The following is a 25,439-nucleotide window of genomic DNA, read 5'->3' as shown; positions in this document are numbered from 1 at the left end:
TATTAAATTTATTGAGGTGACATTGGTTAATAAAATTATATAGGTTTTAAATGTACAATTCTATAATACATCATCCGTATATTGAATTCTGTGTTTGCGACCCAGAGTCAAATCTCTTTTTTTGTCACTTTATATTTGACCGCCTTTACCACTTCCTACTTCTTCCTCATCCTCCTTTCCATCTGGTAACCACTAAACTGCTGTCTGTGTCTATTAGTTTGTGTTTGTTTGTTTGTTGCTTTCTGTTTTATATCCTATATATGAGTGAAATCATCTGGTTCCTGACTTTTTCCAAATGCCCATATTCTTTAACAAGAAACAAAAGCATTAAGATTTTATTCAAGAATTTGAAAAAGACCCCAAAATCTGATATGTATACAAAGATTTATTTATACACTTAAAGCTTCTCCTTTAGAGCACTATTTATATAATGAAAATTTTGGAACAAAATAAATGTCCAAATTCAGGTAATTTTTATTTAGGTAATTATAAACATAAACATAGGATAGAATGCTATTGCAATAGAATTCATCACAAATAATGGTATTAAAATATTGAATGATTGAGTGAAATGTTGCTATGGTAGTGTTATATGAAAAAGCAATCTATAATATATACCATGGAATACTTTAAATATATATTGTGTATCTATTTTCGTGTGTGTTTTTAGTGTAGTTAGAAACCTATTTATTTTTGTTACTAATTTTCTATTGTGAGAATGCAGATGATGCTTATGTCCAATACAATGTTACAATCACTACAAATTTAATTTTTACCAAGTATGAAATAATTTATGACAAGATAATTGAACAGTGGCCAAAAAGATTTGGTTAGCTAATCAGTAAAATGGTCAATTGCAATAGATGCCCACATCTTGACTGTAGAATTTATATAGCACTTACATGGAAATTTAGGTTATTATTAATAAGGCATTAGATATATTTATAATAGAAAAAGATCTATGTGATAGAAAATTATGTGTCAAAGAACATTGTCTTAACTAAAAAGAGGACAATGGAGATAGAGAGGTGACTTTGCCTAAGGATCATTCTTAGTTTATAAATCGAGGTAAATTTGCCAGTAACTGGATGGAGCCCATATATAATATAAATTTTATAGAACTGTAGAATTGTAAAATAGAAAATTTCCTTTGTAACCATCAAATAAGACTCCACATTTTTTTAAAATAAGAGATATAATGTTTCAAATCTATTGCAACCTTTTAATAAATTGAAATTTGACTTTACAAGAGGAGAGTAATTTAAAAGGAAATGTTCTTTGTAACTGATAGAGTGTGGGTGAATGAAACCTGGAAACCTCAACATCAAATAACAGCTAGAAATTAGTGAGCACTCACTGAGCATCACTCACAATGCCAAACATTATACATGGATTATTCATTTTTCACATTACTCCAAGGTGTTATTTTTATACTTATTTTAAAATTGAAGGTAAAGATGCACAGAAAAGTTAAGTAATTTACTCATATTTTCACAAGTAGTGAATCGTAGACCCTGGATTTGATCTAGAGCTCCTGCTTCTAAAGTAATATTTTTTTCTATATAAAATAAGATTTTTAGTAAATGACAATGCATGATAAAATTGTTTATAATATCATGTTGATTAACATAGGTACAACACATCTTTTTATAATCCATAATTGTGGAATTTTGATTTGATTTGAAAAGCTTCTCATGTAAAAATTGTGTCCCAGAATGTTTTTGTGTAACATCCTATCATTGAAATTTAAACTGTTTTTATTTTTATTCCTATTTTTCTAAATGTAAGTTAAATAAGAGTGAATTTTAAGTTCTAACTGCTCATTAAACAAAACCTAACACCAATTCTAAAATGAGGAAACTGCAGAAAATGTTTCAAAATCTTTTTCTTTCAGACACTTTAGGGCTCCCACTACTATATAAAGAAAAGGAAACCTCTTAAAACCATTTGATTGCATAAAACAACTTTTAGAGACGGAATACAGACTGGTTGCAGAGACATTGGAATGTGTCTTTCAGAGTACATTGGGAAAAAATAACATATTCTCTAAGTTCATAATAAGTTCAGATAAATGAATGCCTGTCATTGAAAGAGCTTCCTAGTGTCAGGCCTGGCTGTTTTGGGGACTGTGCAAGGGGAGCAGGCTGTGCTACACATTGGGAGGCCTGCCAAATGAATGACATTTCCTGAGCACATAGGCAGAATTTTAAGAAGTTGCCTTGTCCTTCCTAAACAGTTGGGATAAGGGTAATTAAAAAGAAAAAGACACAGTCGACCTGCTGGGGATACAAGAGAGAAAAGTCAACAAATCTTTAAATTTAAACGACCCGAAAATCATATACAGAGCCAGAAGTAATAATTCCCAGATTTTATGTTTTTATTTTTGTCTTACTTTTTTATTTGAAAGGAATCTAAATATTTCCTATCTTTGGAAATTTATATTTTAGAAAAGCACATGAATAAATATTTTATATGGCAAATAAATATATATTTTAGATGACTTGATTGTCTTACTCTCACTAAAAATATATAGAAATGCAGTAGAGACTAAAATGATTTTAATTCTAAAAATAAAAAAAACTATAAGAAGGAACTTGAGTACCAACAACGCATTAGAGCTGTGAAATGTGAATTGAGAGCTGTAATTTCACAATCGTGAAGGCAGGATAAATTATCTCATGCATGATCAAGGCAGAGTCCCAACTGAACTCCCTGAATAAAGTTGAGAGCCTATAAGAAATGAATTTACTAAATGCCAGAAAAGTAGAATAGAGAAAAGGCATTATTAGAAGTCATAAATGTTTATAATTGTCTAGATTTAAAGAGAGGTGTGAATCTTTGTATGGAAATTTCATGCTGTGTCTATAGCAAGATATTTTTTTTTAATTAAAATTCATGTTATCAAAAAAATAAAAAGACAATCTCTTCAGTAACTAGAGGAAATAAATGGATTATGTACGACATATGCTAATTAGATTGGCAAAGTAATTCTCACCAGAAAATGGAGGAAAATATTTGTTGAACTAGAATTCTATGTCCAGATCGAAAAACATTCAAGAGTGAGAGTGATACACAGATATTTTAAATTGAGTGGGTATCAATCATGAGTTCATAAATGAATTACTAATGTATATATAAATCCAGAAGAAAAAGTTGATATGTATGTAGCAATTTAGCAAAAAAAAAAAAAAAAGGTAAATTTTTGGTAAATATAATTAATTATTAAAAGAAAAAAGGCTTCTCTAAAGTTGAAAACATAAACTTCAAATGCATAGCTAGAAGGAAGGAAATTATATCCAAGTATTCTAAAATTCTTGTATATTTTCATAGAGAGATAAGAGATTATGATTATATTAAGACTCGGTGAAATCAAGTAGGTATGTTAAAACTTTAGAGGTTACTGCTAAACAAATATTATAGAAATGCATGTCTTTCAGAATGTGGATCACACACAGTTGAGCAATAAAATTCAAAGAAAAAAAGAATAAAAAATAGAATATAAACAATAAATAAAAATGTAAAAATAGGATGTCAGAAATAAGTGATAATAAAATAAACAAATAAAAATTAAACCAAAATCAGCCAAAATCAAACCAAAAAATCCAAAAGATTATGTATATAAAAATAATAAAGTACATATAAGATTTTTTTTAAAGAAAAGTATGATATTTGCTTATAATAAATAAAAGTGAACCTAAACACATGGAAGGCTGTATATTTTCAAGGCTTCGATATTATGATGAAGGTAATCCCATAATAAGTGAAATAATGTCATAAAGATTTACAGAATATTCCTGAAATTAAGTCATTTTCCTCCTAAAATATGTACCTGTAACAGGAAAAGATTTCTCAAATTGGCTGGTAGATTAATCTTTGTGCTGGATAAAATAAAAATCTTTGTATATTCCTCTATTATAAGAACTTTTTTACAATTTAAAATAAAAAAACCTAGAAATTGTCATTTTAAAATTGTTTTTACTCTTTTGTAATTACAGTGACTACCTATTAAGAAAAATTTTTAAAATTAAACTCATCAAAGTAATCCTACCTTTCAAATTATGCTTATTCAGCTGCGCTTGCTCACTCACCTCATTTAAGTTTAGTAAACTTATTTAATAAAACAAATAAATTTATTCCTCAAGTACTTCATTTCATAGACAATTGGTAATTATGTATGGGAAAGTCAATTTAAAGGTTTCAAAAGCATCATATTCTTCTAATAGTTTATATATTCTTCTTTTTTAGAGAATCTTAGAGAAAGGACTATATTACCAAGTAGAGTTAAAAGCTTATTCCATGTGTATAAATTCGAAAAAAAAATATGAGTTTTCAGAATTAATATTTAAGATATTGGATATTTCACAGAAAATATTAAAGGAAAAAGTATCTTCTTATCCAAAGCTTTCAGAAGCTACCTCCTAAACCTGTGCACATTTTCACATAATTTATATTCTCAGGGTCATATCTATGTATTCCTCAGTCCTTGAGTGCTACCTCTGTCCAACACGGAAATCAGCACTTCAGAAATCACAGAAGAAAGTCATTCATACAGAGCATGAGTGAATCTGTTAAATTCCACTAAAATTATTGCTGTTTTGTTGTTGTTGAGCTCGTTTGAGGAATCACACTGTGGTATATCATGCAGTGGGGAACTTTCCAACATTCTAATAAAACTTCTTGTCCCTTTCCTCCTCCTCTTCCTTTTGCAGGTAATTCTGGATCTCTGACTTTCTCTTCTATTGTATGCAGCAATTTCTGCTCCTTTCCGCCTACTTGTCAAAGTTATCAAGACCCTCCAGGTTTTCGTCTTATAGTAGTCCTTCCTTAAATAATATAAATCTGTTAGAGAATATATGAAAGGTGAGAATTGTTGTGGAGAGAAAAATTTAAACGGAAAAGGGGAAAAAGGACTGTGAGTAGATGGGACCATAGGAGGGGGAGTTGTGGTTTAAATGGAGACAGAAAGGCCTCAATGAGTTTTCTATTTAATTTACGAATACACAGATAGCTGAGGTATATTAATTTCCAAGCAGTTAAAACTATGACTCTACCCTTATTTGTCTTCAGATTCTGGGTTTTACATTTAAAAATATATCACTACTCTCGTCCTCTAGGAATTTGGTGTGTAGTAGCCCTTTATATACATTTTTTGGATTTCAGTTTTTAGGTATGGATATCTTCTTGGCTCAGGATCTTAGTTACCAATGTTCCTTGGTCAGAATTCCCTATTCAAACCTCTGCTCTTCAGAACCCTGTTCCTATATGAGTCACTCAATTAGTTTATGATTAGGTCAGTCCTTCCTTCAACTCCCAGGGTGTGAATCACACAAATCCAAAAACATAATGCAGTTCTTTTCAAAATCATAACTTTGATGGCTTTTATCATAATGCAGATTATGATAATGCAACAATATTCAAGACATTTGGGAGTTCTCATTTGGAATTGCCTTCAAATTCTGGCATAGTCGCTTAGATTATTTATAGTGAGGATAAAGCTTTTAAGATTCATTATTCATATATAAAACTATAAATTAAATAGATGATAAATGGATAGATGATAGGTAGATAGATGATAGATAGATAGATAGATAGATAGGTAGATAGATAAATGGATATAGGTCTGTAATCTTGAGCAAACTATAATCTAGAAATTACTTTGACAATATTTTTGGTTTTAAGAACAGAAAAAGCAAAAAATATTCTGACCTATATTTGATAAAATGAAAACCCTATTTTGCTTAATGGGGAGGGTTCTGTGAAATTTTAATTGTTTACAAGAAACAGAACATAATTAGGATTGTATTCATTGTATTGTTATGCATACTAATTTAAGATCATGTAAAGATTTTTGATGTTTTTAATTGCATAATTGCAATTGATATCATGATTATATAGTATGAACTGAATATAAAATATAATTAGTATGTAAAATTAATTAATTATTTCAATAATCTAATATTTATTAATGCTTACTATTCAGGTACTTCCTTTTTTAAAATATCAAAGTATGAATTACTGTTAACTTTGATACTCTAACCTTTCAAAAAAAAACAGTAAAATCTGTTGAGTATTTAGAAAATACAAAATACAAAAATTTTTATTAGCAAACATCTAAAAGTTATATAAAATACTTATAGCTGCAAATACATGCAGAAATGAAATGACTTTTTAAATTCTTGATGTAATTTTCTCTACAAAGTCTTTGAATTTAGAATCAACTTTTAATGGGTATTCAACTCAACATAATAATTCTCATTTTGAAAATAACTTGTCAATTATTTTGTCATTCCTGTGGTTACACTGTGTTTATGTCAACTAAATCACATTAAAGAATTATGTATATGAGCAATTATTTTGTCATTCATAAGTTGTTGCTTCAGAACTACATTATGAAGCATTAATTATAATTAGGTTTTGCAGTTTAGGTAAAAGCCAACTTAAGAACGTGTTCACTAATCATTAGAGATTTTAGAACAAATCTTGCCATAGGATCAGAGCTAAACAAGACAAAAGGCTTCAACTTCAAATATGGATATGTACTGCTTTGCAGCTTGGGGCACCTTTCATGTTAATTGCAGAGATAAAGCATGCTCTCTGGGAAGGAAGAAGGGGAAATCTCCAAACCGATTACCTCATTGGGGGAAAAATAAACAATGCAAACATACTTACACAAACAGAAAGAAACCTTTTGTCTCCTTAAGAACTGTCTTAATCATCAACTCCTGTTTCTCCAGTGTTGCTTTGTAGGTCTCAGTGTTCCTCTAAATTTCTTTAGTTAACAGTCCTCTAATCCATCTTTTTATATGAAGTGTTGATTCTCATTTTGCCAGCAAACACATTTTAGACCTATTATACACCTGACGCTTAAAACTGGTGTGATAAATATGTACAAAACCTTTTCTAAAAGAGTTGAATTCTGACGCTCAAATCTTATCATCACTACCCTCTTCCACTTCCTTACTTCCTAATATGGGTAAGAAATTAGGCAATTGGCTCATTTATCTCACAGCCTTGCCTCTCAGGCAATGGGATCAGTAACTTTCTATTCACCAGATTTTCTTTGGGAGACAGAATCATAGAAGTGGTGGAGATGAAAATATTTAGAGAAATGCTGGTGGAAATGGTAGTAGAAGATGGAAAGAATAGGAACTTCGATTTAATTAATCTGGGGTAGTGGATGCAAGTTTGACTTTTAAAAAAATAGTTGTTGGGGAAAGAAAGAATTATTTATGTCAGACGTTCATCCCAGGCAAAATATTTTTGCATCATCAATAAGAGCTTATCGTTGCTACCATACCCACAGTAGTTAGTTTCCTAGACCTTTATATGCTTTTAAAATTACTCCCTTTGATTCAAAATAGGAAAGAAATGATCCCTAACATGTTTTACAAACTGTTATTGCCTTTTACTCTCCCAGATTACTAATGTAGCACCCAGTGACAACACATTTAAGTGTCTGGAAAAAATGACTGTCTTAGAAGTGATATAGTTGATTTTCCAATATCATTTGTTTAATGTGTGAAGGCTCTTGCTTAAGTTAAATCCTACTTCAGGGACACACAATACATTTATAAACAACTTACCCTCTACTACTTTTGGGGAGGTAGACTTCTGGCTCTACCTAGCAGCTCCAGAAACATTCTCATTACAGTATTCCAACTTGTAGCTCTTATTATTAAGTAGCTCCATGACCTCGGCAAACAAAAACAGATTTATCCTTTCTTGGCAACTCCATCTTGTGCATATCACTATTTCCCTTTTTATATCAGAATTTTCATCTGAAGACAGGAAAAATGTTTTAACATAGCGGCTAATGTTGCATATACAATTAGAGAAAAAAATCTAGTTCTGGGTATATAACAATTCTGTGCCTTAACTGCACCCGTGAACTATTATGATGTAAATAAAGGTCTATTTCTGCATATGAGTAAATGCTATATTTATATAAATACGTGTATATGTTTGAATCTATTAGTACACATATACATACCTGCATGTAAACATGTGGATACGCATGAAAAGTAGCCTCAGAGAAGAAAAGAATACAATATGGGAGCTACTTCATTTGTTAATTTCAATATGATATATAGATACGTATGCGTGTGTGTGTGTGTGTGTGTGTGTGTGTGTGTATGTACTAATAATTAACCAAGACAGTCGGCATAAACCAGTACTGACTCTGGCAAAACACATGCACACACACATTACAGATTGTACACATTAATATGAATTTATGCTAAGCTTCTTTATTTTCAGCTGGTTCTTTTGAGATCCACAATATGTATGCTCTGGGCATGGCATCTTGTCATTCTACTGAAAGATCACAAAAATATAACTCATGATTTACCATAGCTGAGTTCATGTTCATGATAAATTTCATAGTTGCACTACCTAAGTTAATATTCCTTGAATAGTAATAGCTCAGTAAATCCAGACATTTTAAGGTGTTTATAGCTATAGATTATGTAGGTGAATACTATTACAAGTTGTTTGGAGTTCTATTAAGTATAGTTTGATGTATGCTTCAAATAAACCTCTGCTTGTAAAATAAATAAATAAATAAATTGAGCAGTAAACTAAAAACATATTTGCTAAATAGAATCAACTGTTTTTTTTTCAATGTAGTGTTTTCTTTTAAGCCACTTTCTTTTTTCATAATGTTAGTTTACCAAGGACTAAATTGACGTTAAATATTTTGCAAATTCAAAAGGGTAAGAAGACCTATTTGGACCTGCCTTTCCAGGAAGGACTAAGTGAAATAGCTTGGACTTGAACAGTTGGTCCTGCAAGATGAAGACCCCTAGGGCCATAAGAAGAAGAGAAGGAATGTGTGATCAGTACTACCAGTTAAAATCTTTCTCTTTGTCATTTTTTACCTTCTTTGAGTAAGTGATAGGAAATGAGAGATACAAAAGAGAAATATGGTCAACTCTATTGCTGATCTAAGACTAATTATTTTTCACCTGTATTTTATACACATATGCACATACATGCACATGACATATATTACACATGTAGACATTTGTGGTACACATGTATGCATCGCTATATATACTCAGAGGTGTATGTGTGCATTATATATATACATGGATATACAAAAAAGGAATAACCGAGGGCAATAAAAAGTACAATTTCTCTCTTCTTACTCTTACTTTGAATTAAGGAGACAGTTAGACAAGTTGAATTTACACACTGCATTTAAATAAAAAATGACTCAGATCCAGTATTTATTCAAATGCAATAAAGAGCTCTTATTTGAAATTAGCTATCTTTTTATTGTATCTGTTCGACCTCTAAAATATCCTCAATCACATTGAGGCTGTAACTAGAATAGGCTCTTAATTATTTGTAGATGGACGGATGGCAGTGAGTAAGTTAATAGACGATTGATGGATACAAGAACCACTCTGGTTCCACCATCTCATGAAGAATTTACCAACATTCTCTGACTTGTGTGACCACCTGTGAACTTTGCATTTTGTCCTCAACTACTAACTGCAGCTTGTTGCTTTCTTTATCTCAATGTGTCTTCCTGACCTGGCATAGTGCTATATATGGAGGAGGGCAGCAATAACTCGTCTAGTCCATCTATGCCACTTCTAAATTTAAGAAGTTATAACCTGGAAATTTGCATCAGTTTAATAGGATGACTAAGCCAACTCTGTTCTAGAACTTTTTCATTCTTCATTTTTTTCCAGTTTATTTGATCTCTAGTTTGCAGATGATCCTGATTTGCTTCAGCATTCCTTCTTCCGCTTTCTGGGAAGTGTACATCTGTTTCTGACATCTGTCTTCGATCATCCTTTGTAAATTATGAAGTGATGCCAGATCCTTTTATCAACAAATTATCCTTAGAAACATTTAGAAGCTTCTTTGATTTTCTTTGATTCTTTATGAATTTGCAAAATGACTCGATGCTTATATTAGCTTTGTCTTTTTTTCCCATATTTAATATTTATAGTTGGCAGTCCCAGATGGTGTATTTTGTTATGTCCTGAAATGTTGCTATTTTTTTTTATTCCTTAATTACAGCAATGTCAGTCTGTAATATCCCCAGCCTCCATCTCTAGTTGACATTGTAGATTTCACATTTGTACTAATTATTAAACTGACTATGTTTGACACTGTACTGTATAGTAATCTTTTTCTAACCTTGCTGCTTTTTAATGTTTGTCTGCATTAACCACTTGCCCTTGCCATTAGATGACACTCTTCATTTTTAAAGTTTGCAGGTATTTTAAATACCGCTCTCTCTTTATAGAAAAGACAATAAAGAATGAGACAAAGAAAACAATCTGAGTTTCATGGGAGTAGCCACAGGCATTGTAGAAATACAGAAACCAATATTTTTCTTTTTGTGTATCTCTACAAGTGCCCTTTTTATAATTTAATAGAGAAAAAGTACATATCTTTACTTCACATTTTATAATTCTGTATGTTTAAAAATGTATTTCATGAATCCATATATTATTAACCCTAATTCATATAATTAAAAGTTTCATTGATTTTTTTTCCCATAAACTTATTTAGTTTTTGTTGTTAGATTTTGATCCAGGTCACCTTTATGCTCGGATAATCAGTGACAAATTCTTACAAATCATTTCCCTCAGAAACTTCAATAAAATATACGTGTCATTCTCTAAGGCCTTGCTTTTGAGTTACATATACTGAAGTCCCACAATAATTTTTCATTCTCCACTGTTTAAATTTTATAAATGCTCATTTAGAAATTATAATGAAAAGTAGTTTCTTCTAATTAATTTTAATTCGTCATATCAAGAACTATTCCAAAAAAAATAAACACATCTTTTTTCCATTTAAGTAGAATTTTAAAAATTATATATGACAATTCTCTCGAAAATTCCCTGAGAGACAGACCTAGAAATAGAAGCCTCCTCTTCATTGTACAGTCCTGCTCCAGGCAAGGGAAACGGTACTTTGCCCTTGGATTTAACATCAAACAAGATTATATAGATTTCTCAACTACTGTACCTGACAGTGTCAGCCACCTTTTAAAAAGACATTTGTAGCATCACTAGAGACTGTTCAATGAAAGCCCTATACACAAATCAAAGGGTGCTATGCGACCTTTTGTCTTTCATGTCTATCGTATCATCTTTTTCTAATTTCAACATAGAAAAAAGAATATATCGCATTCTAAAATTATTACATTAAAGAAATGGCTAGAACAAAATATTTACAACTTGATATTTTGCTTTACTCTTTAATTTTGAATATGTGAAGACAAAATATATTTTTATTGACAGTGTTCATACAAACAACACACACTTATTGAAGACTTACTCGTTACAAGGCAAAAAATTACAAACAGCTGTCTACTGGCCGTATTCCAAAGTGTGTGTGGATGAGCACAAAGATGTGTTGTTGCTTATATTGTATTTACATACACTCATTTAAGATATTTCAGAAGGAAGGACTTGGAATTAACCAAAAGGGTACATCTAATAAAACCAGAACAGTTTTTTGTTTTTCATGATAATAACTGGCTACCCGTAAGTACTCTGAACTTCTTGTGCCCATTTGCTACATTTTCCTATCTTATCCCCATATATTTTTCAGAATCCATGGGAAAATATAAACTTTACCCTAGATATTGCCATATATTGATTATTACGTAACATTAAAAAAAAAATTTAAGCTACTGAGAAGCTACGCACATGGAGATGTTCATTTTTAGGTATTTTGTTCATAGCACGCCTTTTCCCAGGGCGTGTCCTCATGTTCTTGAATCTCATTGGTTACAGCTGCTCTAAAAGCACGCAGCAGCTTCGAAGGATCTCACGGTGTCTGAGAACCAGTGCTCTCTGTGATGTAATCCTGTTTCTACCGTGTTGTCATTCTACCACACAAATAGTAGTTTTCGCAGCCGTATTCTCATTTCACTTTTTGGTTAAGATTGTGCTTTTTCTTACACAGGAAACATTAAGTATTCCAGGAATGGTTTTGAAACATTTGCTTATTTGATTCCCTGCCCCGACCCCTCAGATATTGACACAGTAGAGAGGCTTACACTAAACATATTGTCCAGGCTCTTGTATGTCTTGATGTTCAAGACATACTGTGCATCACAGGCTGAGCAGAAAAGTAAACTGTCTCGCACATTCCCCAACACCGAGCTCTATCCTGTTTGCTATTTGTATGTTATATCTGGGCTGCTACACTTTTCTGAGCCTGACTTTTGTAAACATTTTATTTCACAGTTCCTTGTGTTATGTTAGGTGTCCGAGTATTTAAAAAAAAAATGATTAAAACTAGTCTAAATTTCTAGAAACTTTCAGTGAAGAGAATGAGATACACATAGAAATGGGCAGCTGTAAGATACTTTAAAGTTGTGAAAGACACAAACTCAGCATATTTACCAAGCAAGATTGCCAAACTCAGGTGACTGCAGCATAAAGTAAGCAGGAATGGCTTTCTCCTGGTTAAAATTGCATGAGACCCCAAAAATGCCAAGCTGAGCCTCTCTGTGAGTCTTTTGCGACTCACAGAATCACTGAGAAAAATAAGTAATTGCTGTTTTCAGGTAGTAGGTCTGAGGTAATAAGACACATATAGAATCTGAAAAACGCAAGTAATTAAATTGTGTGAGCATTAGAAAACAAGAGTGAAAAAATTTATCATTCTTGGTATTTGACAGGTTATGTTAGACATATTAAAGCAGCATACAGCATTTTTTTTTCTTTCATGGCCTACACTGTTCTTTTTTAGTTTATTACTCCTTTACACTTCCCAGAACATTGTTTGTTTGTTTGTTTCTTTCTTTCTTTCTTTCTTTTCTTTTTTCTTTTTGACATTTAGCAAGCAGGAATTTATTCATTTTACTGTTGAAGTTTTATTTGCTGCTCCCCCTCCTCACCCCCATGCACCCACCCCCCCCTTTACAATCTATTTTGTCTTCCAAATCAACCAGCTGAATCTCCTGGGCACTCATGGCATTTTGTCCTTACCTCTAGCTATATTACTTTGTAACTATTATTTGCTCTGTAAAATATATCCTACTCTGTACTAAAATGTACTTCCTGTGGAATCTGAAACTTACATAATAAGATGTCTATCAGTTAAATAGGAGATTAAGAAAAAAGTTTAATAGCGAAGGAAAAGGAGGCCAGAAAGTGTGATGAAGTAAAATCAGATTACCAACACACGATTCTCCACAAAATATCTATTATTTTTTTAGCCTTGACATATAACCAGGTATTCTCTTTCCTTACCCATGTTATACCACCTTACCGTGGTGTTTATAACCTTCCTTCATATTAGAACATCTTTTCATCAAAATCTTATTTTTTCCCCAGACCATTAATAATTTTACTATTTTCCTACCATTTGCATGTGTACTTCACTCTCAGATCAGTATAATTTCTCATGCCATGCAATAATTCTGAGCTATGAGAAACTACTGTTAGGGGGTAATTTGCTCACATAATTAGCTTAATGATAACTTTATTCTCACTAAGGATACATTACATTCCATTTTCCCCCTAACTTTCTTTACCTTATATTTTTGTACAGACTTTCAGGCAATCTATCGTTCATAAGTTCCAGAACCCACGCATTTGGAAAATAGCTTTTCATAAAGTATACATATTGTTTGCATACAAAGATACTAAATAAAATCATTTTCTGCTTGCAATAGAGAAAGTCTCTTATCTGAAACAACATCATAATATTGAGTTGGAGGAAGAGAGGGAGAGGAGGTTCTAAAACTTACTGAGAGCTAGATATGTGCTAGGCATAGGTGTTAACAGAGCTTTACTGTTGTAGATCATTTAATTCATCAAGAATTCTATTTGTATGTATTACTATATGAATTACGTCTAGCACATGGTAAATATCAAATAAATGTGAGATTCTTGCTCTCTTTTGGATTGAAAGATGTAATTTATTCTGGATTTATTTTATATCAGAGTAAAAACAATTTCAATGTAGTTCCTTCCATGACATTTAAAAGTATTTACATTAATAATATTTTCAAACTCCTTTATTATTATTTTCTATAAATCTTTAGAGTCATATAAAATTATTTTTTACTCTTATGTATTCCTTATGCTCAATTAATGCATTTATTCTGAAATCTAAAAAAACACAAGATTATATATATTCATTTTAAATAAATGGACATTCATTTTTAACTTTCCAATAATGTTTAATACAGTGTGATTTTTAGTAGGCTCATTCCATCAATAAGTCATTTATCAGATATGGGAAACCATATTAATTCTGTAGCTCTTCCTGTAAAACAGTAATATCTTCTCTATTTTCATTGAATTAATTTCATTAAAATAAGCTCTACTTGCCTGAAGTGAGGAAAAATTTTAGTTGAATATCAATACTTTTTTATATTCTCTACTCCTGAGTTTTTAATAGACTATTGAAATTAAACATAATATATAAAGAAATTAAACTCCAAGCTCAATACTATTGTTTAAGATTTAGAAAGACTTAAATTTTAATATCACATTTGATCAGTTTAATATAGGGTTAAATCAAAGCGTTTTAAAAGCGTTTTCATTCTTTTATATTAAGCCATATTCTTTACATACTTTTATTCTGTAAACTTGCCAATAACTTTAGAGGAAAGCTAAGTACACCGAAAAATGATTAAGTTAAAATTGTTTATATACTTGTTTCTTTTACACCTACAGCACCTGATATTTCAAAGTGGTCTCCCATCCAAGTACTAACCAGGCTCAACCCTGCTTAGCTTCTGAGTTCAGATGAGATCGAGTGCGTTCACGGTGGCATGGCCATAATAACTTAAAATCTTTATGAAGGAAAATGTTATAGAATAATATACATTTATATATGTAGAAAATAAAGTCTATAAAAATTTTTAAATATTGCCATTTCTATATTTTTATAGAAACCTATTATAATACTTAAGATTAAATATGTAAATACATGTAAGAACAAATGCTTATATTACATTAAAATATTATAACTTTTTCTTTATAATCTATAAAATATTTTTTCTGTATTTGCATATTATTCATTAAATTTAAAACAAAATGCATTAACTAGCTGTTTAGGCATGAAACATTTATTATAGTATTAATTATGTACAAATAAAAGTAGAAATAAACTTTTAATGTTTATTCCCTTTATTCAACAACAAAACCAATGCAGTTTTAAATTTAAAATGTGAACTACATTGTAAAATCAATAAATATATTTAAAAACCATTTTATTAATGTGCTATTTTGCTGAAACAAAATACTACTCAAAGTACGAATATAGAAGCGAGTGCTGTAATATAGGTTCTTTTAACCTGGATATGCTTGTACTTCTCTGTGTTAAGGTGCTGGCTCAATTATCATTCAATTTTCTCTGTTTATACTATTAAGGAAAAAATGCCTCAATTTCTCTAAGGCGCCAAGACAGTATTTGGCCTTCACCTGGCAGAAATCCCTTCGTGCAGCAAAAGTTAATATCTTTTCCTCATTACCTTATGATAAATTCCTTAGTACGTTGGCCAGTGATTAGAAACAAGAGGAAAACACTTAGAAAGTGATTAGGAACACACAAACACACATACACACGTGTGCACGCACACACAAAACCTCACTGTAATACTATCATTAGCGAAATGTTCAAACAAGAATTCTTGGACTACAAAACAACTTATGTGGACTTCGGTGCCCATGAACCTTCAGCAACATGCATTTCATTATCTTGCTACTTTTAATATTTGTTAATCAGGTGAATCTTGAGTCTACTCACAATTTTGAATAAGACAGAAAAAGAAGTATTGGAAACTCATAATTATTAAATGAGATGGCAACCAGATAAAATGTACTCTGAATTTATATGTCACAAAACTGTTTCTCAGGGCATTTGAAATTTGAGAAGATATGTAAGTTTGAGTCTGAAAACTAACATTGATTAGATAATCAACTCTTGAAATAAATCGCTGTAATAGAAATGTTTAGAGATATAGCACTGAGACAAAAAAGATATGTAAACTCTTCGTGTGTGTGTATGTGTGTGTGTGTGTGTATGTGTGTGTGTGTGTGTGTTATGAGCATCTCTATGTCACATTGGATTCACTTTCATGTCTCTGTCATCCATAGTTTGGTGACTATATATCCTGAATTTTCTGACAATCTCAATGTCAGAAAATATGTTCTCAAAATACATGTCCCAGTTATATTTCAGCCCGTGGGATGTTTCAAATATCTTTTATCACAACATATTTTAGAAAAATAAATTTCTTCCAACAAAACATTTTAAATTTGTATTTATTCAGATAAAATTATGGCAAGTGATCTCTCTAAATCCTTAGGAAGACTATAACCAAGTAGTTTCAAAAAAAAAAATGTTTTGACCTGAATGCAGAAACTTCTCTAAGATTCAAGCAATTTGCCAAGGCACTGGGTTAAGGACAGAAGACAGACTGCAGGAAGAAAACACCTGAGAAAGAGAAGGCACTTTTGCCAAGAATGTCACCAAATTAATGAATGAGCTTCAAAAGCTTTCAGTATTAAGCATTTTATTCTAACTACTAACACTACAAATGATAGTCCTTAAAGATCAAACTTGAATCAATCAAAGTAAAAAAGACTAAAAGTAAATTTTGTGTAGCTATACGGACAGGTTTTATGCAATCATTCATATGCATTTTAATAAACATAAATCTATAAATATATAAATATATTCTATATATACATATCTATGTATCTATACATACTGGTAATTAATTTTTTATTATGGAGATTAATTATATTAGATGAATAGATATTTATATATTTTAAGGTAAGTATTTTATAACTTTGATATCCATAATAACAAATACATCCATAACAAATAACTAATAATAATGAATAAGGCTTTTTTTAAGCATATGTATGTATGTGTGTGTGAATATACACATAAATAAATATATTAATTTTAACTTATTATTTGAAGAAAAAATGTCTCATAATTTATCCAATTTCCTGACTCCATAAAAGAAAATGAAGATTTTATTTCTAATGGCCGGCATTGAAAATGATATCCAAAATATTAACCACCTAACAATATTTGGGCCCTGAAAAATCAGGGATATCTCTATAAAAAATATATTATGGACCAACCAGCAGGTACAAGCTAATATCAACCCTGCCTAACATTGGACATATAGCAAGTTGCACGTATGTTGCCAGGGTAAAACAAGTGAGCCGTGAAAATATGATAGAGGAAATTTAAAGGCCATACCAAATAGATCTCAAGTTGAAAAGGGCAATAAATTCATTATCTGTTTATGCACCATCATCATTGCTGACCAAGAACTGATTATACTATCACAAAGAATGGAAAGCTGTAGCATAGGCCACACAGAGTGGTGGTCAAGTACAAGGACCCCAATAATTAAACCTGCTTTGCCACATTAGTAGCTGTGTGAACTTAAACTACCTGACCTTTCTGTTTCTTCATAAGAAAATGGGAAAACAAGTTCTTACCTGAGGAGAAGTTTGAAAGATTTAATTAATGAATAGATCTGAAAAAATAGTCAGAACGAGCGCCTGGCACTTACTACACGTTAGATATTTTTATTTCTGGTAACAGGGAATCATAATTCTGCAAACTATGTTCTGTAACTTTCCATTAATTATAGGCCTTTTATTGAGAAATAAAATCAACTTTCAAAAAAAATCTTTTTCTTAAAGTCTTTTACTATGCAATGTAGACTTGATTTTAACATAGCTTAAGTAAACTTACTTTGTAAATATAACTATATTTTTTCATGATGATTTAAAGATACACATGCTAAATCCAGCTCTTACATTATAAAAATAAATGGTAACTCATAACTTCAATTACTCATAATGAGAATAACTTCATAACTCATCTGAAATGTGATATCAGGAAATGAGCATTCAAGGTGAAAGAATTAGGAAGTGTTTCTGCTTGATGCCATATTTACTATAAAATATTTATAAATACAAAGGATTTGGGGGTGCTCCTCTTTGATATTTACTTTTTTATTTAAGAATTAGGATATTTTTCAATTGTAGTTGGGATACAATATTATATTAGTTTCAGGTATACAGCATAGTGATTAGACGTTTATGTACCTTATGAAGTGACCACCCCTATAAATCTAGTACCCATCTAGCACTATACATAGTTATTATAATACTGTTGACAATATTCCCTATACTGTACTTTACATCCTTGTGACTATTTCTATAACTGGCAATTTATACTTCTTAATCCCTTTCACCATATATAAAATTCCATAACTGGTTATGGATAATTTGTATTATGTATATTCTAATTAAAAAGTTTTATGCTATAAAACTGTGTAATATTTCAGAAATAAAATCTGTACATACGTCAGGCTTTCATTGACCTTGACTTCACTTTTTTGAAGAAAATAATCACCTGCATGTTTCCAAGAAGAATTAATACAATGAGGCAGAGGCAGTACCATCCAGGAGGAATTAGATTCCAGATTACATTAATCATCATCTACATCCTCTCAACTTTGTGACACAAAAATCAAGGACAAAAATTAAAGCCTAGGATTAAAACAGAAACATGTGCCAAAAGCAGTGACATACCTTTTCTGAAAACTGTTACTACAATTCAGTTTAAATCAAACTATAGTATTTTTATCTCTTTAAAAAAGTTAATTTTTCACAAGAAATTTTAGACTACATGGCTATTATTTGTAATTAAATTCCAACGAAGGCTAGCTTTTCAAGAATATGCTCCTAAAACAAGTATATTTCCTGGACAAATTAATAATTTTAAATACATTTTCTGTTTAGATTTGATTATGCCTATAACAAGCATGAGATAATTACTATAGCATAATGTAGTTTAACAGAAAACTTTAAGAAGCTTGATGTGCTCATTTTGTGACCAAGAGGCATTTATTGCTCTGATATTTGTTATCTTACATGAAAATTTGAGAAGAATTTTTATTATTAATATGTAAGCAAATCCATGATTTTTATAAAAGTAACCTTTTGACAATTTCTGAAATATCCTTCCCTAAAACTATTAATTTCACTATCTCTAGGAGAATGCATTTGGTAGTTAGTGGATCTGAATTTAGAAACAAAAAATTATCCCATTCTGAGCACACCTCGCACCTATACTCCACAGGGGACCTCACTTAAATTTGGATTTCAGGTGCTAATAGTAAAAATTCGAGTGTTAATATTATCATTGATTTTAGTATGAAATAAAATGTACATGTTAACCCTTTAATGTAATATTATACAGAAATGATAGTGGTTAATTTTCTGTCATAGTCAATGTAGATTTTATTTATTACTTTTCCTTGTAAACCCTGAGAAAAATTATGTTGATCAAATTTCTTTCTCCTCAATACAAAAAGCAGAATCATTAATGAATAATTAAAAATTTATGTCAAATATAGTATCATTTCTACAACATTAACATTCACTTCATTCCAGTTCTGAATTCTCTCCCTTTTTGTGTCTTCCAGTCTTTCATTTTCTTTCGGTTGCAGTTTTTTAGCAGGGGATTGTCATTTCTTCTCTACTCCTGATTTTCAAAATAAAATGACAGCTTCGCCTCTTCAAGCTTTAATGATGTATGTAGGTTTAGAGGCTTAATTATTGCTATTCTCTGCAAGTAAAAATGTAACATTTACTATTATAATGAAAGTTATAACGACAATGAAAAATTTTCTGGTAAGAAAGTTTAAGTCATTAACCCCATTTTATGTTTTTTTCTTCCTAAAATGAAACAGGGATATAGGAGTTTAATCACAAAAGCATAGGTTGCTAGGTTTCAATTAGTGCCTGAGGAATAGTCACTGATTGTCTCTTATAAGGAGGAAACTTACAAGGCCTGAGCATATTTTTTAAATCATTTTTTAAATAGCTGTATTTTTTCCCCTTGGATTAGAAATACAGGAATTGTCATGCATGCCTGCAGAGACACAGACACACACATAAGCAATATTCAACAATGGTGTGTTGTAAATGTAATAATTAACTTGATTATTTTCTTTTGTGCAACTTGGAATTAGGAGAAATAAAGGTTCCAAAATCTAATATAAATTTCTAATGTATAACTTACAAGCTTGTTACCCAGGTGACAATGTCATCTATACTTGGTAAAGCAATTTAGATTTACTGTAATTTGTATAGCAATGTCAATTTATTTGTTTGATATTCAAATGTGATTCCATGCTCAGCTTGAAATACTATATTTATATTTTCCCATCAGCCATTTCTGGATGTGACTTCATATTCTTGTACATAAGATTTAATTATTCATTATTTAGGTTTAAATGAATAATTCATGCAATTCAAAGTTCTACTCACAAAAGCATAACCATATATGCATATAACTATATGCTTGTATATAGTTATATGAATTCTATAGTTTTATATACTTATAAAATATAAAAAAAATGCATAAAAGTAATCCATGATCTTTGACATATAAAATTATAACTAAAAATAGCATCAACAATGAAATGATCCTCAATATATATAAACCCTGAAAGCAATAACCTCTTTTTGCCCTTTTCTCTGTCTTTACAAGTCTGGAACATCTGGGGATTCAACTGAAGAGCCAAGAAAGCTTTGAAAAACTCTATTCTTATTAACACCTGATTTTTGACCTTGAGGTTCTCATCTGCTCTCTCTATATGAATGTTGTAACACATCCAAAGTATATTTCTAATATAATACATTCTTTGACATAGGAAAAAAACCTCAAACGTAGTTCATCAATGAATTCACCTCGTTTCCCAATAGAATCACACTTTTTCTTTACTTTCATTACCTCAATTTATTTAACTTACTGGTATATACTTTTTATTAATTTTCTTAAATTTGATCTTAAATATAGTGAGACCAATCCCAACAAATTCTTCTCCTAGACTACCTTCTTTGTTCACAAGTGTTTCCTTACATAATATTGTAGTCTAAAAGTTTCCTGAAGATGTTTCCAGTCTTAATCAACATAAGTATTCAGTGATTGATTCTCGGATGAATGAATACTACATAACTGTTTAATGTGACCTACTCATTCAAAATACATTCAACCTGAGGTTCTTTGCCTTCATCTGGCTACTTTGATGAGTATTTATTAAGTCCATCATTGATTGCCCAATGGTACTGTACTCATGTTGCCCATATCACAATAAAAGAATACTTTCATAAATATAATTTTCAGTTCCTCCACTTTCAGGTGCTTTACTTAAAACTGCTTAAATAAAAATAAACCTTTTGAATATTTATTTGAGTACATGAAAAAACATATAAAGTTCAAGAGTGTACTTATTACCTTATGCATTCTATTCTTAGGACAGTATTTTCAACCAGGTTATATCTTTGATTCCATAATAACTTCAACTTTTGCTATCATAAAATCATTTCCATTCCCAAATACCTATTTGCATGTGTTCTTTATAATTTGAGTTTATCTCCTTCCTGGAGAGCAGGTAAACCAAAATTTATTTTGAATATATTTATAGCTACTTAAGACTTTCTTTTGACGTCCAAACCCATATGGTCTTCACATTCAATTCAATATATCCAGGAGACTTACAAGCAGATCAACCTTCATCCTGATAAAACTCTCTAAAATCTAGAGCATTCTGTTACGAATAAACTAACATTAGGAATAAAAAAAGCAAGTTTTAAGAAGCAGCATGAGGTGTTTGCTTTTGAACAACTTGAGATACCTGCAAAATTTTCTCTTTAGAACTATGCAATAGACTTTTAGAAATATGTTTTTTTATGCCTCTGTTTACTAAAAGCTGATGTATGTTATTGTGTAATTAAAAGTTTCTCACATTTGTTCCTAATCCAGTTTGTCCATTAATATGCCTCTTCCCCATGTCTTCTCTTTAATTTGCCCTTTTCAGGCTCCTATGAAAGCCAAGGCATTTACCACTGTCCAGGAGGCCAAGTTTATCCCTAACGAGTGATTTCTCTTTCCAAATAAGGGTAGATGATCAGGACCTGTACCCAAGTTCTGCTCAGTAGGAAGATTTTCCCTCACTGCTTTCATTTGGGATTACCCTTAATTGGGCTTTAGTGCAAAAGATACACTTTCAGCTTGTACCCACACACTTGTGCAACCCATTTACGAAATATACTTGGTCTTTTTTTCTGTCACTTGGTTATAGGGAGTCTTTTCTAAGGCCATAAGTGAACTGAAAGAAAGTCAAGAGATTCTGAACGAACTGTCTATGCAGCTTACTTCTACTCTCTGAACCTGCTTAATCCCCATCTTATATCTGCCATGTCCGTTTTATAATGGAGTGCTTCTGGTATCACCAAATGTGTGATTTATTATGTCTTACATTTCCAGAATCAAGATGGGTAATTTTAGCTGTCTGAGAGATGTGAGTTCTGTGTTTAGTCTTTAACTCTGTGTGTTCTCTTGGCTCAGGAGATACATATCTCTATTCCAAGGAGGCTCTCCTATACTTTCCTTTACATTTCGGATTAATTATTTTGAGACTTCCACTTTCTCTCTTTTTTTTTCCCCAATGGCATTTAGCAAAAATCACCCAATTCCACCATTCTTATAGTTACTATTTCCTCCATACACTCAAAAGCCAGAAATATTGTACCAGCTATTACATCTCCATCTCAGTCCACCACAGATGAAGGTCTTGGCAGTAATATAGCTATAGCATTCTAAGGAATGGCTAAATTTCATCTACCATAAGATGTATGAAAATAAACTGTAAGAAAAGCATTGACTTCAATGATTTGGAAATTTAAATCCTACTGAGTGAGGTATTGAGTCTGGCTTAAATTAAGCAATAACATTAATTTCTGTTTTTGTTTTTGCTTGTTTGATTTTAAGCTCTTAGAGAATTGGATAAACACATACATTCACTTATTACTTCATCTGGACATCTGTTTTAATGCTCAAATACAAGCTTTTCAAAGGTTATCAAGAAGAAATTTGAAAATAAAGCTTTCTTTCACATTATAATTGTGAACTAATATAATTTCTACATGTGTAAAAAAAAAAAAGAAAATGGGAAGTCTAGGAAAAACTTTTAACCATATTTAATTGGATTAAGAAAGTTAAAAATTTCCAGAAATAATTGAATAGTTGATTTGATTTGGGCACTTAAATCTTTCTTTATATAATAATACCTTTTCCATAGTAGTCAAATACACAGATTTATTATTTTGCAAATTTTTTGTGTATTTTTCTACCAACCAGACATGTGATAACCATTCATGTCTCATAAAAATAAATTCAGAAAAAATAAAATATTTATTATTAAAATAAAGAAATTTAAGTCTGAGGAATATATTTTTGCTGGTATTTCGACATCAATGCAACGTCACCATAGTGATGTACTATCTGATAAATCATTTAGGAAATATCATTGTGATGATATATTATGACTCACATATACATCATCATGGTCATCATGATGCTTTATTAGTATCATATATCACCAAAATGATGGAACTATGATGATGTAGAATTTCTCAGTAAAATAGTGATGACAAAAATCATCTCTCCTGAAGAAACGCTTTGTAACTTCATTTCTGTAAAGTTTATAAATATGTCATCTACCTTTCCTACCTTGTCTCAAAAATATACTTCAAAAATAAAAACAATATGTGATTCTTTTGAGGCACAAAGCTGAATTTTGCAATGTAATATGCATGGGTTTTCATTATGACATTCTCCCACATTGATTAATCTGAACTTTTCTGTTCATTCCAAAATAAAATATTTTCCTGATCTTTCAACCAGCAACAGACTTGTTTGTCTCCTTATATCAGTAAATGAAAAGGAATCTGTCATAATCTTTGTTACTGTAAAGAAGGAAACCAAGATGCAGTGGCTCAAACAATATAGACATTTATTTCTTGTGCTGTAGTATAGAGATACCTGAGTATTCCAGCACAGGTATGTGGTTCAACTACATAAAGTAACATTCGGATTACTTCTCACTAGCTCTGTTGTCCTCTAGGGTATGTTCTTCATTTATATGATTAAAACCACATCTCCTCCAAGTCGTTCACTTTGCAGCCCAGGGAAGGGGAAAAGAGAAAGTGGAGGGCTAGGAGCTTCCTTTGAAAAAAAAAAAAAAATGATACAGAATTCCATGCCACCGAGGAATTGTCTGTATGAAGTAATAAAAATGTACAGAGCATAATAATTTTCCTGTGAATTTTATATATTTTTATCACATTAAATAATTCATACATACACTCCTTAAGGTTTATTAAGTAAATTTATCAACAATACTTATACTATATAAAAATATTCCTAGATTCCAAGATACCTATTTGTTACCAAGTTAGAAAATATCATGTTAATCTTATAGTTGTTTAATACCACTTCATTATATTCATTATTATATCATATAGTGTACAAATGACATGTTAAACATAACAATAAATAAATAAATTCAGTCTAGCAATAATATTGCTATAATCATTTGTGGCAGTATTATTTCTTCCCTCTACTCTCAAAGTACATTTCTTTAACTCTGTTATTATACTTAATCTATAGTTTTATAATGTTTACCTTATCTCCTACCAGAATGCAATGTAAGCTTTCAGTATAGGCATTTTTGTTTCAAGTGATGGTATGATTTGCTCATGGTTCAGTGCCTGGTATAGGGCAAATTTTCAATATTTCTTTCAAAGGATGTGAAAGGATATGTTACACTGCAAAAAGACATAGTTATCAGAGTGTTGTCAATATTGACATTTAAAAACAAAACTATTAAATCATTTTTTTTACCATAGAGATTTGACATACAATAATATCTATTTAAAATATATGCAAAGACTTTTCCAACAGTAGGTGACTTTACATAATTCTTTTTTGAGTACTTATTTCCATTTCACTTCTGCTACAGAATTCTTCTCAATTTAATATATTTTATCGTAAGAGGAATTTATTAAAGGCGATCATAGTTTTGCAATCAAAAGAACGTATATATTAATATGTAAGACAGTCTTATGTTTCTAAAGCTATAAATAATAAAATCCCAAAATCAGCTCATTGAATTCTTAATATTATAAATAATTTAATAAAATAAAAATATATTATAAATATCTATAATTATTAGAAAATAAGTACAATTTATTAGAACTCGACCTCAAGATGAGGGAGAAATTTTTTTTGAAATCTTGAATTAATATTCTATTGTTAAAATGGGATAGTGTTTGTCATCAATTCCATTACAGATTTTTGTTTTCACAAGGTGAGGGTTGTTAAAGGAAAGTCTGAATTCTTTAAACTCCTCTCAGATTATTTTCAGACATGACATAGTGACCTACCAAAATAGTATAAAAACTAAAATCTTGATTCATTTTTTCTTTTTCTTTGTTAAAGACAGAAATTGAAAATCAATCAATTTACAAAAGGATTTGTACTTGCTCAGGAGAACTTTGAACTTTGGTAATTTAATGCCATAAAAGGCTTGAGCAAGAATAAAGTGCACATGCCTA

General features: G+C 30.7%; 1 pseudogene; it reads right to left on the bottom strand.

Moving 5' to 3' along the window:
• Positions 1-14,657: 14,657 nt before the first annotated feature.
• On the bottom strand, positions 14,658-14,776 carry LOC118608973 (annotated as a pseudogene).
• Between the last annotated feature and the right edge of the window lie 10,663 nt (positions 14,777-25,439).

The sequence above is a fragment of the Rousettus aegyptiacus genome, unplaced genomic scaffold (genome assembly GCF_014176215.1).
Source record: "Rousettus aegyptiacus isolate mRouAeg1 unplaced genomic scaffold, mRouAeg1.p scaffold_m13_p_10, whole genome shotgun sequence".
NCBI lineage: Eukaryota > Metazoa > Chordata > Mammalia > Chiroptera > Pteropodidae > Rousettus > Rousettus aegyptiacus.
The sequence above is the reverse complement of the archived record's forward strand: the minus strand, read 5'-3'. Positions and strand labels throughout refer to the sequence as shown.